This window comes from Vulpes vulpes, chromosome 4 (assembly GCF_048418805.1).
Source record: "Vulpes vulpes isolate BD-2025 chromosome 4, VulVul3, whole genome shotgun sequence".
NCBI lineage: Eukaryota > Metazoa > Chordata > Mammalia > Carnivora > Canidae > Vulpes > Vulpes vulpes.
In genome coordinates, this window is record NC_132783.1 from 87385230 (window position 1) to 87401647 (window position 16418).

A 16418-nucleotide genomic window follows, 5' to 3' on the forward strand; every position below is an offset into this window, starting at 1 on the left:
GGCAGGTGTGGTCAGCAGGGTCTAGTCTGTGGTATTTCTGCGGGGCCTCTCACCTCACCTGCCCTGGAGACTTATCTACGCACAGTCGGAGCCAATCAGTTGGCTTCTCCTTAGGATGACTGGGGAAGAGCTTAGCAAGGGAGCAATATGCCCCAGGTTAAAACAGGGTCTGGGGATTTCCTCCAGGTCTTTATCAGTTTGATGCCGGCATCCATGCAGAGAGCGACAGAGCAGAAGTTACACATCTACGAACTATGTGTTCTTTTTGCTCGACTGTTCTGCTCTCGGGTCTGAATGTATTCCAGCTCGGTCCTTACTAATGTGGTCAGGGACTGCCCCCTTATTCCTGTCACCAAAGCCAAGGAGCAGCACGTGCCCCTTTTCTGGCCAACACTTAATGTTAACTCCTGGTGTTGGAGGCACAACCATACCACACCACGGTTCCGTCTGAACATGAGCATTTTCTAAGCCAGGAGGCTACCCACCTGGGCACCAGTGTAACCACTGGGTGAAGAAATCCCATTTCCAAACCAGCTCTCGTCTACATAGGAGGAGCTGGGTCACACTGAGCAGGTCATTTGCTTTCCAGAACTCTGCTCCCTGGCCTGTACAGAGCTTCAGCCGACGGCTTGTAAGGTCCTCTCTCCTGTCTTATTTTAGGGTCACACTCTCCCCTGATGGCATGCTTTGCTTGTGACTACAGGTGACACCAAGTTAAGAGGGAGAACCGCCTCCGAGACTACCTCAGGAGCTGAGAAGAGCACCACGCGCACAGGTGGAGGTCAAGGAAATCCAGGCAACAGCCGGAATGCAGTATTTTGCCCTTGGAACCGAAAGTCCTACAGAGTGAAGAGGTGTGTGCACCGGGCAGAGTGGTGACTAGAGATGGGGTTTTTGCAGGAAAGCCTTTGAACGAGCCTCAGGGCCCTGATGTGGAAAAGCAGCCAAGAACTAATGAGCTCTAGGGCTCCGGGACCAGAAACATGGGGGCCAGATTGAAGGTTTCTCTCCTACCACAACTCAGCTGCTTACTGCCTACCTGCACACTCTCCGAAGGGACGGTGAAGGGATAAAGAAATGGGGGTGTGCAGGGGAGCCGGCAGGCATGCTCACCAGAAAAAGAGATGAAAGCAGAGAACAAAAAGAAAAACCAAGGAAAAGGGACTTTGGTAACGGCGAGAACTAGGACAGTGGCCAGGCATGACTGGTGGCCTCATTATCGAATTTTCTGAGACTCTCTTAAGAACCTGTGGGTATTATGTCGTTATGTATCTGTCCAAACCCATGGGGTGTGTAACACCACAAGTGAACCCTAAGGTAAACTACAGCGTTTGGGTGATAACAACGTATCAGTGTGGGTTCATCAATTGTCACGAATGTACCACTGAGGTGTGGGATGATGAGAGGGGGCAAGGCTGTGCACCTGTTGGCTCAGGGGGGATACGAGTACTCTCTGTGCTTTCCCCTCCATTTTGCTGTGAATCTAAAAGGCTCTTAAAAGTTTATTTAAAAAAAGAAAACCTGTGGATGTTTAGCATGGACTGAAGAGGATGACTTAGGGCGTAGACAGCTGCTCAGTCTTCAGATGGGGTTGTCAAAGGGATCCATTTGTGCCATACGGCCTCTGGCAGCAGGACTGGACACGGCAGGCAGGTGTTCTAGAAAGCCTCGGGTGGGGGCGCCCAACGGTCAGGGCTGGCTAGGTCTCAAGAGAGCTGGGGAGGGTGGGGACCCCGTCAACACGCGCCCTCACTCACTTCACGGAGGCCCCACGCCCACCTGGCAGGGAGGCCTCAGGAGGGTTCTGCCCATCACTCCAAGGGAGAAGGAACCAGAAAATCCCATGCAGCCCTGAAATTCCTTGATCCCACCAAAAAAATGAATTAGCAACGTTCAACGAAATACTGTATTTCGTTGTATTTCATGTTCGGCCCACACAATTCGTTGTGCTGTCCATTCAACATTTCTGCATTTTTGTCTCAATAAAACAATAAGTGCCACGAATTTCTCAAATCCTCTCTCTTCCCATACCATACACAGTAAGCATTGCATAAGGACCCGTGAAGTAAGGTCAGATACGATTCAGGCACTCCGTTGGTGTCTTCAAGAACAAACACGTCAACGCAACGCCGATTTCCTCAATTCAATGGACGGTTTCTTAATTATTTTTTTCTTTACGTTAATGGAAGGCTAGCCAGCCGGTATGTTGGTGGATTATTTTCGAAAGATGCCTCCTCGGAAAAGGAGACACAACTAAACCCTCCCACTCACACCCCCAGATCCAAGCCGGGCCCCGATCGCACTGGCGGCACCGCAGTTCCCTGCAGGAACGCCCTGCTTCTCCCTCACTACTGGCACCAGCGGAGCCCCATCTTCCAGTAAAGCACCCTTCCCCATCAAGTCGTCTCTCTCCTCCCCCGTGGCCAGTTTCCACTGTTAATTAAACTTGGCAGACATCCTTGTCTCTCTCCGCCCCATCTCCCTCCCTGGCTGGGGGAGTCAACTGGCCAACCACACACTCTGTTCTTCCAGTCCCCGAAGTCCTGCCGAGGTTCTGGGGCATGACCTGGGGGCGGCGTGACATCTCTATCTGCATCTCTGGGCATCTCCGCCCCCGAGTCGGCTGGCAGGGCTCCTAGGCGCTGGGGAATGGCAGGGAGGGATGAAAATTGGATGGGGCCCAGTTTTTACAACGTTCCCAGGGCCTCAGACGTCATTCAGAGGGGGAGAAAAAGCCCCAAAGACGACGTTTGTCTTGGTCATGCTTTGTCTCTGCTACTATTGTTGTCTTAAAAAGCCTATGTGGTCAGGATGTCGGGAAAAGGCAAGAGGAGTCACTCTCCTCCCAGAGTCACGCGGTGTCCTTTCAATGCCGGTGGCTTCTGAAGGGCGGGTGTTGGGCGTCATCTACCTCTGGGGTTTCACAATCGAATCTGGAGGCCAACAGGAGTCTCATCTCAAAGGCGCCACTCAGCCCCCCATGAAGGCACCTGCACCCCATGTGCCCTGAAGCCTAAGGCACGTGCTCCACCTGGCGGAGAGGCCCAGACTGCCGAGGCCTGTAGAATCGGTGCAGTTCCCCCTCTGGCACTGCCCACGCCCCCATGGGCCCTCCCACACCCCCACAGGACAGCAGGGCGCTGCCACTCAGGGCGCTCCCACAAACCCAGGCAAGCCTGTGCACAGGTCCTCAGAGGACCCAGAAGTCAGATGATCTGGAAACACGTCCAGGAAAGGAGAGCAGAGCATGGACGCGTAACCAGAGAGGGACACGAGGGAGGCCTCTACTGGCACAGGGACTACCGGGGGGACCCGAGCAGAGGGTGGGTTCCGATGTGGGCAGGCGAGGGGGGCTTGGGACTCTGCCGCTCTAACGCCCCAGCACACAGAGGAGACGTGGGGCAGCAGGCAGGGCCCGAAGGCTGCCGGAAGCCGTGGGAACCAGTGCAGGCGACGGCAGGGGCCCCGAGAGCCACAAACAGACACACGCAAGCTCTACATCCTTCCCAAGAGCCCAGCCCCTGCTAATTGCATTTACTCTGTGACTCAGCCCCAGTGGGTCACCAAGACCACTTCAAAAGAACTTCCAGTAAAATCACCCGAGCGATAGCGGAATGGCCCAGCCCTCCAAGGCTGCCTCCCGCAGCCCGCGCTCGGCTCCCCTCACCTGGAGCTCGTATGGGCCCCGCTGGCTCACGCTTCCTCCCGGGGACACTAGGATCCAGGGCACCTGAGCCAGCCTAGGGCTTGCCCGTGGGCCTCCTCCCAGCACTGCCTGCCGCGCCGACCCCGCTCCGCTCACCGGGCACCTGCGAAGGCCGGCGGCTGTGCCCGGGGGCTCTGGCCGGGAGGCGCTGTCACCACTAAGCTACCTGCCCCGCCCTGGAGCCCCCCCCCACCAGCTCAACCCTGAGGAACCACGGCCGGGCACAGATGGCTGACAGCACCCCAACACTCCCTTGACCTGCATGTGCCCATCAGGCTCCTGACACGAGCCTGAGCCCCGCGAGGCCCCCGGGGCCAGGCCTGGGAAAAGGCCAGCCAGGGGCTCAAGAGGCTCCCCAGCTGCTGGGCAACCTCGGCAGTAGTCCCTGCCCCTCTGAGCCAGGGTCGCTCAGCTGTCAAGGGAGGCGGTGACAACGAGGACAGCCACATGGGCGCCAGCCTGCCCACTCTGCCGCTTGGCCGGGTGCTTCAGGTGAGTCACTCGGCCCCTCCTTGCCTCCATTTTCCTGTGTAATGGGCTCGTAGGAGTGCTTACCTAATAGAGGATGCTACGGAGCCAATGTGAACAGGGCCTGAAACAACACCTGCACAGCCAGTGCTCCAAGTGCTAGCTGCTGCCACTATGGGCAAACCGGACCTTCCAACACTGCCATTCCCAATCCTCTGACTAGCGAAACTGACAGCTACACTACAGTGACAAGGCCAAGCGGTACAGGCTGACAGGCTGCCAGACTACAGGGAACTCACTAATAATAATAATAATAATGTTAATAATAATAATAGCAGCTCATAGACACTGAGCACTACTAAGTGTCAAGTTGTGCTAAGCACTTGGCATGCATTGTCTCAGTAAACTCCTAAAACAACCCTGAGGCTGTCAACAGCCCCATTTTACAGAAGAGAAAACTAAGGGTTAGGATAATTAAGAAACTTGCTTAAGGTCTGGTTATAGAACCAGTAAGGGAATGATAAGATACAAGCCCAGTTTAACCCAAAGGCTGCACTCTTGATCCCTAGGCCCAACACTGCTGCCCGGCTCTGAAGATGGAAGGACTGTCAGGGGAGGCTTCATGGAGGAAGCAGCCTGGTACTGGCCCTGGAGGGTGGTGACCTTGACAAGCACCTGAGAAGCCAACTCAGCCTGGAAGAAACACAGGCAGAGCCTGTCCCTCTGTGCAAGTGGAAAGTCTCAGAGCAGAGCCAGCCCTGCCCGGGCCCTCCAGCCTGGATCCCTCCCACCCTCAGAAGGGGCTTGATCCCTCTCTGCCCTCCTTCCCCCACCAAGAGGACACTCATCTGGCATTGTTGAGATGGCACTGCTGAGCCAGGGATGGGGGCTAAACCTGGGAAAAAAAGAGAAAGAGAGGAGCCACAGCTCCATGACCCTGACATACACTGCTGCTTCCAGCCCGCCCCAACACCCATGCCCATGCCCAGGGCAGAGGCAGGTCCCAGGGCTCAGGGACCCTCATGCAAGAGGCACCGACTCTGGGAGTTGGAGACATGAGGAAGGAGGCAAGAGTGTAAGCAGTGCAGTGTGCTGTGCAGAGAACCTCCCCGCTTCTGAGGACCACGGGAGCTGCTGGCAGGGTACCCTCCCATCCCCCGCTGCTGAGACCCCTCCTGCAAAATCACAAGTCAGTGCAGTCACGCCCCTCCCCAGGGCCTCAGCTGCCTTCCCTTTAAAAATATGGCCCAAGGCTGTGGACACTGAGGCCCAAACTAGGAGGCTGTCAAGCCCCAGCCTGTCGGAGAGGTATGGGGTGACCACGGCCCCGGAACGGAGCAGCAGCCAGAGCCTGGCAATAGCAGTGAAGGAAGTCCTGCTTCCTGCACCCACATGCCTGCCTCAGGACAGGGGAATCACCTTCTCCCTGATATGCACAGACAGAAGGCCTGCTGTTAGGGGTCAGGTGAAGATGCACGCCCTGGTGTGCATAATCCACCCCCCAAAGTGTCCGGTTGGTTAAGTGAAGACAGCATTAGTCTCCCCAATGGAGATACAGCTGGAGTAGAGTCTGCAAAGTTCGGAACAAGAATAATGAACTTGCTGGGGTGCCTGGGTGGCTCAGTCGGTTCAGCGTCTGCCTTTAGCTCAGGTCATGATCTCAGCGTCCTGGGATCGAGCCCCACATGGGACTCCCCGCTCAGCGGGCAGCCTGCTTCTCCCTCTCCCTGTGCTCCTCGCCCCTGCTCGTGTTCTCTCATGCTCTGTCAAATAAATCAATAAGATCTTAAAAAAAAAAAACTTGCTAAAATATCATAGTAAGGGTGCATATTTCTCCCTTTTTGAGGACGTGAAATGAACCAGTAGCCCATCCTTCAGAGGTGAAAGGGGGTGTTCCGTTTCCTAGCTAAGCGGAGTGTTAACCTCCAAGTGTGCAAATGAGAAGTGCGGGGGTGGGGGAGGTGAAGGGTGCCTGCGGGGCTCTCAGCTCATTCCTTGACCCCCTCCCACTGGACTCTGGAATCACCTGTGAGATGATGAACTGAGCTACACCCTGAGGAAACTCCCAGACTGTCAGTGCTGTCATCTGTGATCCACAGCCCCATCTCCCACCACAACTGCCCCAAAAGCTAAAGTCAGAAAAGGTAGGCAAAACAACACACGCATGCCGGGAACCAATCACTCAGTAAGATTAAGGATCCTTTCTCTCCCTGTCAGGCCCTGAGTCCTCCCCGCCCCCAAGGCGCAAGATGATGGAAGTTTGCTGAGTTTCCAGAGATTAAAAACAGCCGTCAGAGAGCTTGTTTCCCCTCATCAGCTGGGAAAGGCTCCTGGAGGCCTTCTTCGTCATCCTGCTGTCAGAGGTTAAGCTCCAGGATGGGAATACTGGGAGGAACTGGGACCATCACAACCTGGCACCAGGTGGGAACACCTCTCACTTCTGGCTTTCTGTCACTAAAACAAGCCGTTTTCTTCTGTCATCACCCAAAGGGGCTGGGTTACAGTTCTGCACCGAGGACGTGGCCCGAAGCAGGGTCTGCTGGGCTCCCTGGGAGGCTAGTCTTTATGGGGCCAGGGGGAGGATCGGGACAGGTGTTAAGAGTCTCCTACTAAATGCAATGATTCCCACCAACAAGCGTGACGGAGCCCGATCAGCATCCCCTAAACCACAGCTCGTGGCCCTGACATAGCAACAGGGAGGACCCAGCAAGAGGGCACAGGAAACCAGAGCAGCTCACCCGTGGGGCGGCCGAGCCCCCACGGTGCCGCGGATGGACAGCTCACTGTGGCACATCTGCCCTCGAATAAACTTCTAGCCAGCACCACGAGTCCCAACGGGCACGAAGCAGCTCTCTGCAAGGCCCGGGGCACAGCCAGTTCCCTCCCACTCTCGACTGGGACTCCATCTCCACTTCTCAGTAAAGGGAGAAGAGGCTCCCTCCTCTAGAGACCACACCTGGAGCGCGCTGCCCTGCACCACTGCCGGGGTCGACACAAGCGCTGTGTGGTCCTAGGCAAGTGGTTTCCACTTTCTGTGCCTCATGTCCCGGTTTATAAAGCAGGAAGAATGATGGGTATGAGCCAAATGAATAAAGAGAGGTAACGCCCCGAGGGCAGAGCCGGGCACAGGGCAAGCACCCCATAAACCCTAGCTCTCATTACTGCTGCCTCCCCTCCACCGGGGTGTGCCCTCCCAGTACCTGAATACAGCCCTGTGCCTTTGTTTTCTTCGTGTCTGGGATAAGGAGGCACCCCGGGGCACGTGAGTGGCTCAGTGGGTTAAGCATCTGTCTCTGGCTCTGGTCAGGATCCTGGGGTCCTGGGATTGAGCCCCAAGGCGGAATCCCTGCCCAGTGGGGGAGTCTGCTTCTCCTTCTGCCCGTGCCCCCTTCGTGCTCTCCCTCTCTCTAATATAAATAAGTAAAATCTTAAAAAAAAAAAAAAAGAGGCCCCCTTTGCCCTCTTCCATCATTCTGTCTGGCCATGGCCAACTCCCATCCATCGCTGGCCTTCCTTGCGGGTCTCATGTTCTGAGTCACATGGAACAAGCCAGAGCACTTGCTGTGTGCCTGGCACACCTCCAGCCCGCCCCGACCTCCTCAGCATCCTCACTACCACCTACCTACACACGGGCACCAGTCAGCACACCTCAAGAGATGGAGTGAGGGCGCTCCGCACTAGGCACCACCCCTTGGTAGGCATGTCTGCCCTGGGGAAACACAGAACCCACTCATTCACCAGCCTCTCAGCGAGCGCTGTGCTAGGAGGTCCTGGGGGTGCAGCAGAGGATGAGAGACAGAGTCCCGGCTCTCATGGAGCTCACAGGAGCCGGGGTGGAAGAAGAGGACTAAACCAATAAACAAATGCAAACTATATCAAGTCAGAAATGCTATGAAGAAAAATACAGCACAGTAAAACAGAGGGTGGGTGACAGGGTGGGGTGGAGACGTGGCTACTGTGGTACAATGGGGGGGGGCTCTCTCTGAGGTGACATTTGAACAGAGACCTGAAGGAAGTGCAGAGTGCTGAAGAAAAATCGTTTCAGGGAGAGGAAGAGCAAGTGCAAACTGTACCTGCACTCCACCTCCCCCCTGGGGATCAAAGGGTCTGATGGAAACACATCAGAGGGACAGGGAAAGACACCAAGAAGCACAAGGCACCTTACAGGTTTGGGCTCAAGCTTTTCTTGAGAGTACTAACAACCACACTGACTGCTCATAGCGGCTAATATTTATTAAGTACTTGTCACGGGGAAGGTACTATTTATATGGGTTGTTTCGTTTAATCATCCCAACACTGTGAAAAATGGACTCTTAACTTGTTTTCTAAATGGTGAGATGCATGGGGCACCTGGGTGGCCCAGATGGTTAAGTATCTGCCTTCAGCTCCGCTCATGATCTCCAGGTCCTGGGATCAACAATCCCCACATCAGGCTCCCAGCTCAGTAGGGAATCTGCTTCTCCCTCTCCCTCAGGCTCTGCCCCTGCTTGTGCTCTTTCTCTCTCAAATGAATAAATGAATGAATAAATGGTGAGATGCAGCTCAGAGAGGCTCAGTAACTCACCCACATCCACAAAGCCACTAAGCGGTGGATCTTACCACTAGCCCTGGATTACTTCCTTTCCACCAAGATCAGAAGAGACAAAACTCACCAGTTCCTTGATCCAGTGGACAGCAGAGGGTGTGAGCAGCCAACTCCTGACAACACACCTAGGAGTCACAACTGACAAGTCAGAAACTGGGGGGCAATGCCAGAGAGCAGCATATCAGCCAGCATCTGGCACTGTGGCCAAGGTTATCCTTACAACAGCAGGAGGGAAGAAGAGAAGTAAGAGAAATATGGTTCCAGTCATCTCTGCCACACCTCAGCTGCCAGCCTTGTCCTCTGCTCCTGGCTTCAACGCCCCCAACCTGGTCACTCCTCTGGCCACCCAAGGGAGACCACCACCATCTCTGGAATGAGCCAGATAGACATTTCCATCCTGACTTAGAAGGCAGCAAACAGTATGAACCAGAGGGGTTTGGGGAACCTGTTCAAGGCTCTAGTGCTCACATTGAATGCCAAAGATGGCAAAATGTCTCCCTCCCACCGTCCCCTTCATCCCACGTCATCCTCCAAATGGCCACTGCCCATTAATCTCAGATCAGGGTACACAGAAGAGTCAGCCAGAGGGAATGATGGCTCTAGGAAGAGCCCAGGTCTCAGGCACAAGTGGCAGAGTAGGCAAGGGCGTGATACCCAGGCCGCACAGCTCAGGGACACTCAGCCCACAAAGGCCAGAGAGGAAACGTCTTGCTCTCACCAGCAACGAGCTGCTGCCTCTGCCTCCTTCCCTTCAGCAGCATCAACAGCACCCTCCCTGTCGGCTTTGCATGGGGCCTTGAAAACTACTGACCAGCAAGCTGGGTCCCCAGGACTCGGAGACCATGGAGAACTGCTTACCTCCCCCTCCGTACAACATTCCTGCTAAGTTTGAACCTACCAAGATCCCTGCTACGTTGAGTGCACAGTGCACCGGACAAAGGGCACAGGGTCAGGAGCTGGATGGATCTGGGCTCTCCCTGGGTTGGTCACCTACTAAAGGGTCAAATTATCTTCCTGAGCCCCAGTATCTTCATCTATACACCAGAGCTGTAAGAAGTCTTTATCTGTATCTCACAGATTGTTGTGCCAGCAAATAAAATAAAAGACACTGAAAGTGCTTTGTAACTGGAAAGGAACTGCTCACAAATGCGAACCTGCCCCAGAGACCCAAAGTCCCCTGCTCCCTGACACCACTGTGCATTGTTTCCAATCGCCTTCACTCCTTCTCTTCACTGCCAGCCTCTTCTCTTCCAGAAAGTCCTCCTTTTCCAGTACTTACTCAAAACACCACACTGCAACAACAAACACAAGGAAATGAATAAAAAGCAAGGGCTTTGTCAGAATGCCAGTGTTACCCAACAGGGTCCACAGACTCAACACAATCCCTATCAGAATCCCAATGAACTTTTTTTGCAGAAACAGAAAAACTCCTTTTAAAATTAATAGGGAGGCATTCCTGGTTGGCTCAGTGGTTTGGTGCCACTTTTGGCTCAGGGCGTGATCCTGGAGTCCAGGGATCGAGTCCCACATTGGGCTCCCTGCATGAAGCCTGCTTCTCCCTGTGCCTGTGCCTCTGCCTCTCTCTCTGTCTCTCATGAATAAATAAGTAAAATCTTAAAAAAATAAAATTAATAGGGAATTTCAAGGAACCCCAAATAGCCAAAATGATCATGAGAAAGAAGAATAAGGAGACTCATACTTCCTGATTTCAAAGCTTGCTATGAAGCTACAGTAATCAAAACAGTGTGGTACCCACATAAAGACAGACACATGGACAAATGGAACAGAAATAAATCTTCCCATGAATGCTCAAGTAATCTTGACAGGTGCCAATCCTATTCAATGAGGAAAGGACAGTCTTTAAGAAATGATGCTGGGAAAACCAAACATCCCCATGCAAAAGAATGAATTTGGACCCTTACCTAAAATCCCATAAAAAATTAACTCAAAATTAACCCAAGTCCTAAAGATTAGAGCTAAAATTATAAAACTCTTAAAATATAGGGCTTCATGACATTGAATTTGGCAATGATTAGATATCACACCAAAGACATGGGCAACAAAAAGAGAAAGACACAATGGGTTTTATGAAAACTTAAGAATTTTACACATTGAAAGGTGCTACCAACAGAGTGAAAAGGCAGCCCACAGAATGGGAGAAAATATTTACAAGTCACATATATGACAAAGGATTATATCAGAATATATAGAGAACTCGTAAAACAAAGTTCTCTCTCTCTCTGGGACGCCTGGGCGGCTTAGTGGTTGAGTGTTTGCCTTCAGCTCAGGTCATGACCCCGTGGTCATGGGATCGAGTCCTGCATGGGGCTCCCCGCATGGAGCCTTTTTCTCCCTCCGCCTCTGTCTGCCTGTCTGTGTGTCTCTCATGAATAAATAACTAAAAAACAAAAAACAAAAAAATCGGATTCAAAAATAGGCAAATGAGGGATGCCTGGGTGGCTCAGTCCGTTAAGCATCTGACTCCTGGTTTTGGCTCAGGTCATGATCTCAGGGTCGTGAGACTGAGCCCCGAAGCCCAAGTCAGGCTCCTTGTTGGGCATGGAACCTGCTTACAAGTCTTGCTCTCCTTCTGTCCCTCTCCCACCTCCAGCTCTCTCTCTCTCTCTCTCTCTCTCTCTGATTTTATTTATTTAAGAGAGTGAGAGAGGGCACGAATGGGGAGGGAGGCAAGCAGAAGTGGAAGAAGCAGACTCCCCACTGAGCAGGGAGCCTGCTGTGGAGGTCAATTGCAGGACCCTAAGATCATGACCTCAGCTGAAGACAGATGCTTACTTAGCCAACTGAGCCACCCCCAGGTGCCCCTCCCTCCCTCCCTCCCTCCCTCTCTCGCTCTCAAAAAAAAAAAAAGGGAGATTTTATTTATTTATTCATGAGACACACAGAGAGAGGCAGAGACACAGGCAGAGGGAGAAGCAGACTTCATGCAGGGAGCCGGAGGTGGGACTCCGGGATCATGTCCTGGGCTGAAGGCGGCACTAAACACCGCCCCCCCCAACATTACTCATCCTTAAAGAAATGCAAATCAAAGCCACAAGGCGATACTCCTTTGGACTGCATGGGATGGCTACCATCAATGAGGCAGAAAGTAAAGAGTGTGGGTGACGATGTGGTGAAATGGGAACCCTCATGAAACTACTGGTACGAAGGTAAGATGATGCAGGCAACTGTGGAACTAGTATGGCAGTTTCTCAAAAAAATTAAAAATAGTATTGCCACATGATCATTGAATCCATTTTTGGGCATATATGCCAAAAAACTGAAAGCAGGGTCTCAAGGAATATTCCTACAGCTATGCTGACAGCATTACTCACATCTGTAAAACGTGTGAGCAACATGGGTGTCCACTGCCAGATGAATGGCTACGCAAAATGTGGGGCATCATACACTGGAGTGTGACCCAGCCTTAAAATGCTAGGAAATTCAGGGGCACCTCAGTAGTGCAGTCAGTTGAGCATCCAACTCAATTTTGGCTCAGGTCATGATCTAAGGGTCGTGAGATGAAGCCCCACGTCAGGCTCCACACTCAGCAGAGTCTGCTTGAGATTTTCTCTCTTTCCATCTCTCTCTGTCCCACCCATTTGTGTTCTCTCTCTAAAATAAATAAAATCTTAAAAAAAAAAAAAAAAGCTAGAAAGTTCAGACATGTTCTACAACACAGGAGAGTGTTAACATTATGCTAAGTGAAATAAACCAGTCACAAAAAGACAAATATCGTTTGACTCCATTGATATGAAGTACTTGAAAGTAATCAAAATCACAGAGACAAAGTAGGGCAGCCCTGGTGGCGCAGTGGTTTGGTGCTGCCTGCAGCCTGGGGTATGATCCTGGAGACCCGGGATCGAGTCCCACGTCGGGCTCCCTGCATGGAGCCTGCTTCTCCCTCTGCCTGTGTCTCTGCCTCTCTCTCTGTGTTTATGAATAAATAAATAAGATCTTTTTTTTTTAATTTTTTTTTATTTATTTATGATAGTCACACAGAGATAGAGAGGCAGAGACACAGGCAGAGGGAGAAGCAGGTTCCATGCACCGGGAGCCCGACATGGGATCCGATCCCGGGTCTCCAGGATCGCGCCCTGGGCCAAAGGCAGGCGCCAAACCGCTGCGCCACCCAGGGATCCCAATAAATAAGATCTTAAAAAAAAAAAAAGTAGAGTGTGGTGGTTGTCAGGGGCTGGAGTGAGGAGGGAGAGATGGGGAATTACCGTTTAATGGGTATAGTTTCAGTTTTGCAAGATGAAGAGTTCTGGAGATAAAGATAAGTGGGGATGGTAGCACATTATGAATGTTTAATACCACTGAACTCTATACATAAAACTGGTTAAGATGGTAAATATTTTTATATGTTTTTTGTCTCAAAAAACAAAAGGCAAGGGCTTTATCTCTCTCTGTATTATAGCTATCCAAATCTTTGGGGACAGTTTCAGACTAATACAGTCCCCATGGGAGTCATCCCATCATGCCTGGAGAACATGTGACCAGCTCACAGTCCCTACCTGGTAATATGAAGCCCTTGGCTAAGAAAGAACTGAGGGAGGGGATCCCTGGGTGGCTCAGGGGTTGAGCATCTGCCTTTGGCCCAGGTCGTGATCCTGTGGTCCCGGGATTGAGTCCCACATCGGGCTCCCTGCATGGAGCCTGCTTCTCCCTCTGCCTGTGTCTCTGCCTCTCTGTGTGTTTCTCATGAATAAATAAATAAAATCTTTTTTAAAAAATGAAAGAAGTGAGTGACAAGGGAGGGCCAGATCTAGACTTCATAATGGGCAACTACAGAAAGTACTGTTCTAGGCACATACAGACAAAATTCTGGGATGGACACCCTGTGAGAACAGGAGAAGGAATAAAAATATCTGGAAGAGACACAGAGGCCATTCAGGAGGACAGGAGGAACAAGAGAATGAAATCTTCTAGACAGCAACGGGGAGGAGAGTGGCCAGAGGGGCTGGTCTGCCAAACCAAACGCTGGGGTAGGGCAGGGAAGGCAAAGAAACATCTGGTGTGGTCATCCGGAGGTCAACAACGCTCTGCCAATTAAGTAAGGCCATTGATTGGCTCTGGTTTCTCCATCAGAATTGATGAGCTTGGATTAGACCAGATAAGGCCAAGAGGTTCATCGCAGAAGAACTGCCCTGTCTCGTGACAACTGCCCAGAGTACCGTGCGAAAAGAGCTTGAGGCCACACCTGCGCTTGTTGGGAAAGGAGCCCATGATGGATTAGCTGCGTCTGCTGAGGGCATGATGGGAAGGCACTGGGTGATTCCTAAGGGCCAGTCCGACAACAAGAAACACTATTTCAGGGGTGCCTGGCTGGCTCAGTTGGTGGAGTATGCGACTCTTGATCTCAGGGTCAGAAGTTCAAGCCCTGTGCTAGGTATAAAGATTACTTAAAAATAAAATCTTAAAAAATAAAAAAAGGGTTGGGGGGGTGCCTCAGTTGCTCAGTCAGTTTAGAGTCTGACTTTTGATTTGGACTTGGGTCGTGAGATCAAGCCCTACCTAGGGCCCCCACAATTCGGGGGAGGGGGTGTCCGCTTGAGATTCTCTTCTCCCTCTCCTGCTCTTGCATGCTCTCTTGCTCTAAAATAAATAAATCTTAAAAAAAAAAAAACCACTATTTCATGGTGCTCACTTCTTACCAAGCTTACTGTAAATTTTTTCAAAAGATTTTATTTATTTGACAATTTTTTTTTCAGTTTACTTATTTGCCCCACAAGCTTACTATAATTGATTACAGATTGGAATTAACTCTAAAATCCAATCTGGGGGATCCCCGGGTGGCTCAGCAGTTTAGCGCCTGCCTTCAGCTCAGGGCATCATCCTGGAGACCCGGGATCGAGTCCCACGTCGGGCTCTCTGCAGGGAGCCTGCTTCTCCCTCTGCCTATGTCTCTGCCTCTCTCTTGCTATGTCTCTCATGAATAAATAAATGAAATCTTTTAAAATCCAATCTGTTTCTTCAACATTTTTTAAAGGACCAAGACAGAAAGGGCCCTCAGAGGTAAATAAAAGAATAGTGATCTCCCACGTATTCTTTTCTTTTGAGGCTCTGAGAAACAGAGAATGTAAAGAAGGGTTTGGCCCTTCAGAGGGTTCTGGGAGGCCCAGACCAGAGCAGATGGTTTTCCTATCCAAGGAGAGCCCTAGGAGGGGCACCTGGATGGCTCCGTCAGTTAAACCCTTCAGCTCAGGTCATGATCTCAGGGTCCTGGGATCAAGTCCCATGCTGGGCTCACTGCTCAGCAGGGAAACCTGCTTCTCCCTCTGCCCTTCTCCCCTCTTGTGCGTGCTCTCTCTCTCTCACTCGCTCTAATAAACAAATAAAATCTTTAAAAAAAAAAAGAAGAAGAAGAAGAAGAAGAGCCCTAGAACACTTTATGCACCCTTCCTCTAGAATAAGGGGACACCAGACAAGAAGGTTCACCCCTTACTTACACAGCACCCTGTGTGGATTTTGAAAAGGTGGCCTCCAGAAGTGGGTGGAAAGAACCCATTCCTGAAACCACAGGGACCTTTTACACTGTATTACAAGAAGAACAGCTGCACGTACTCATCTACAGAAATGCACTCAGGTATGACATGCTCACAGCCAGGGCAGGGGTGGGGAGTTTCTAAACAACACCCAGGGCCACAGACACACTGCACCAGCACACTCAGGCAGTGAGTGTTCCTCTTGGCAGCCACCCCACTCCCACCAAATAAAGGTGAAACATCTTTCTTCCTAAAAACCCCTGTAACAAAGGCTTCCTTCCATCATGTTCTAGTTTCACACCTACTATTTCAGCCAATCTAGTGCTCCCATTTACCTTCAACTTGAGTGCAGAGCCAATCTCACATTCTAACATTCAGGTCATTCTTTCCTCAAATGCAGCAAGAAGAGCTTTCCCCACCCCCCTGAGGCAAAATCTGGCCACACAGCGTCTTCAAAGTGCCCCAAGTCGACCTCAGGAAACGGGGGAGGAAATCAGAGAAAGTATTTCAAATGCACAAAGGGATGTGGGTTATCTTTTGCACACAGGCGGCCCTCGGGAGAGAAAGTAAGATCTTGAGTAACAAGAGAAAATATTTCAAGGGAGGAAAAGCCAAAATCCACATCCACAACCACAGAGCACAGCAAATGAAACCAGAGCATAGCAGCCCCCAAAGATCCCAGCCTTCTCCTGGCCCCTGGTCCACTGGCCATCTGCTAGCAGCCCTGACAGCGAACACGTCCAGCCCCCTTCCCGTGGACAGGGCACCCCCAGGTCTGCACCACCGTGCCTGCTGTCCCCAGCCCTGGCACAAGCCACACACGGTTCAAGTGTAAATAAGTGCTCAATCCACATTTTCCAGTTACCTTCAGCTGCCTCAGAGCTAGTGAGGACCCCTGGACTGCCCGGCCCTGACATGGTACAGATGTCCAGAGGAGGTCTGGTCGAACCAGGTCACAGTGAGAGCTGGAGACGGTGCCAAGGCCAGCTTCAGGGCCCCTCATCACCACAGAACCGTGCATAATAGAAATAACTGCTGTGGAAAGGCTGAACCGTGTCCCTTCCAAAATTCAGAGCTTAAGCCCTAACTCGCACTACCTGAGCATGTGACTGTGTTAGAGGGTAAAAGAGGTGATTAACGTGAGGTCAGTAGGGTGGGCCCTAAAACTTATAAG

At 51.7% G+C, this 16418-nt stretch overlaps 1 protein-coding gene across 10 annotated transcripts in view; it reads right to left on the bottom strand.

Moving 5' to 3' along the window:
- The window catches only part of DLG5 (discs large MAGUK scaffold protein 5), a 119806-nt gene that overhangs the window by 71061 nt on the left and 32327 nt on the right, over positions 1-16418 (bottom strand). The gene's annotated exons all lie outside the window — the stretch shown is intronic.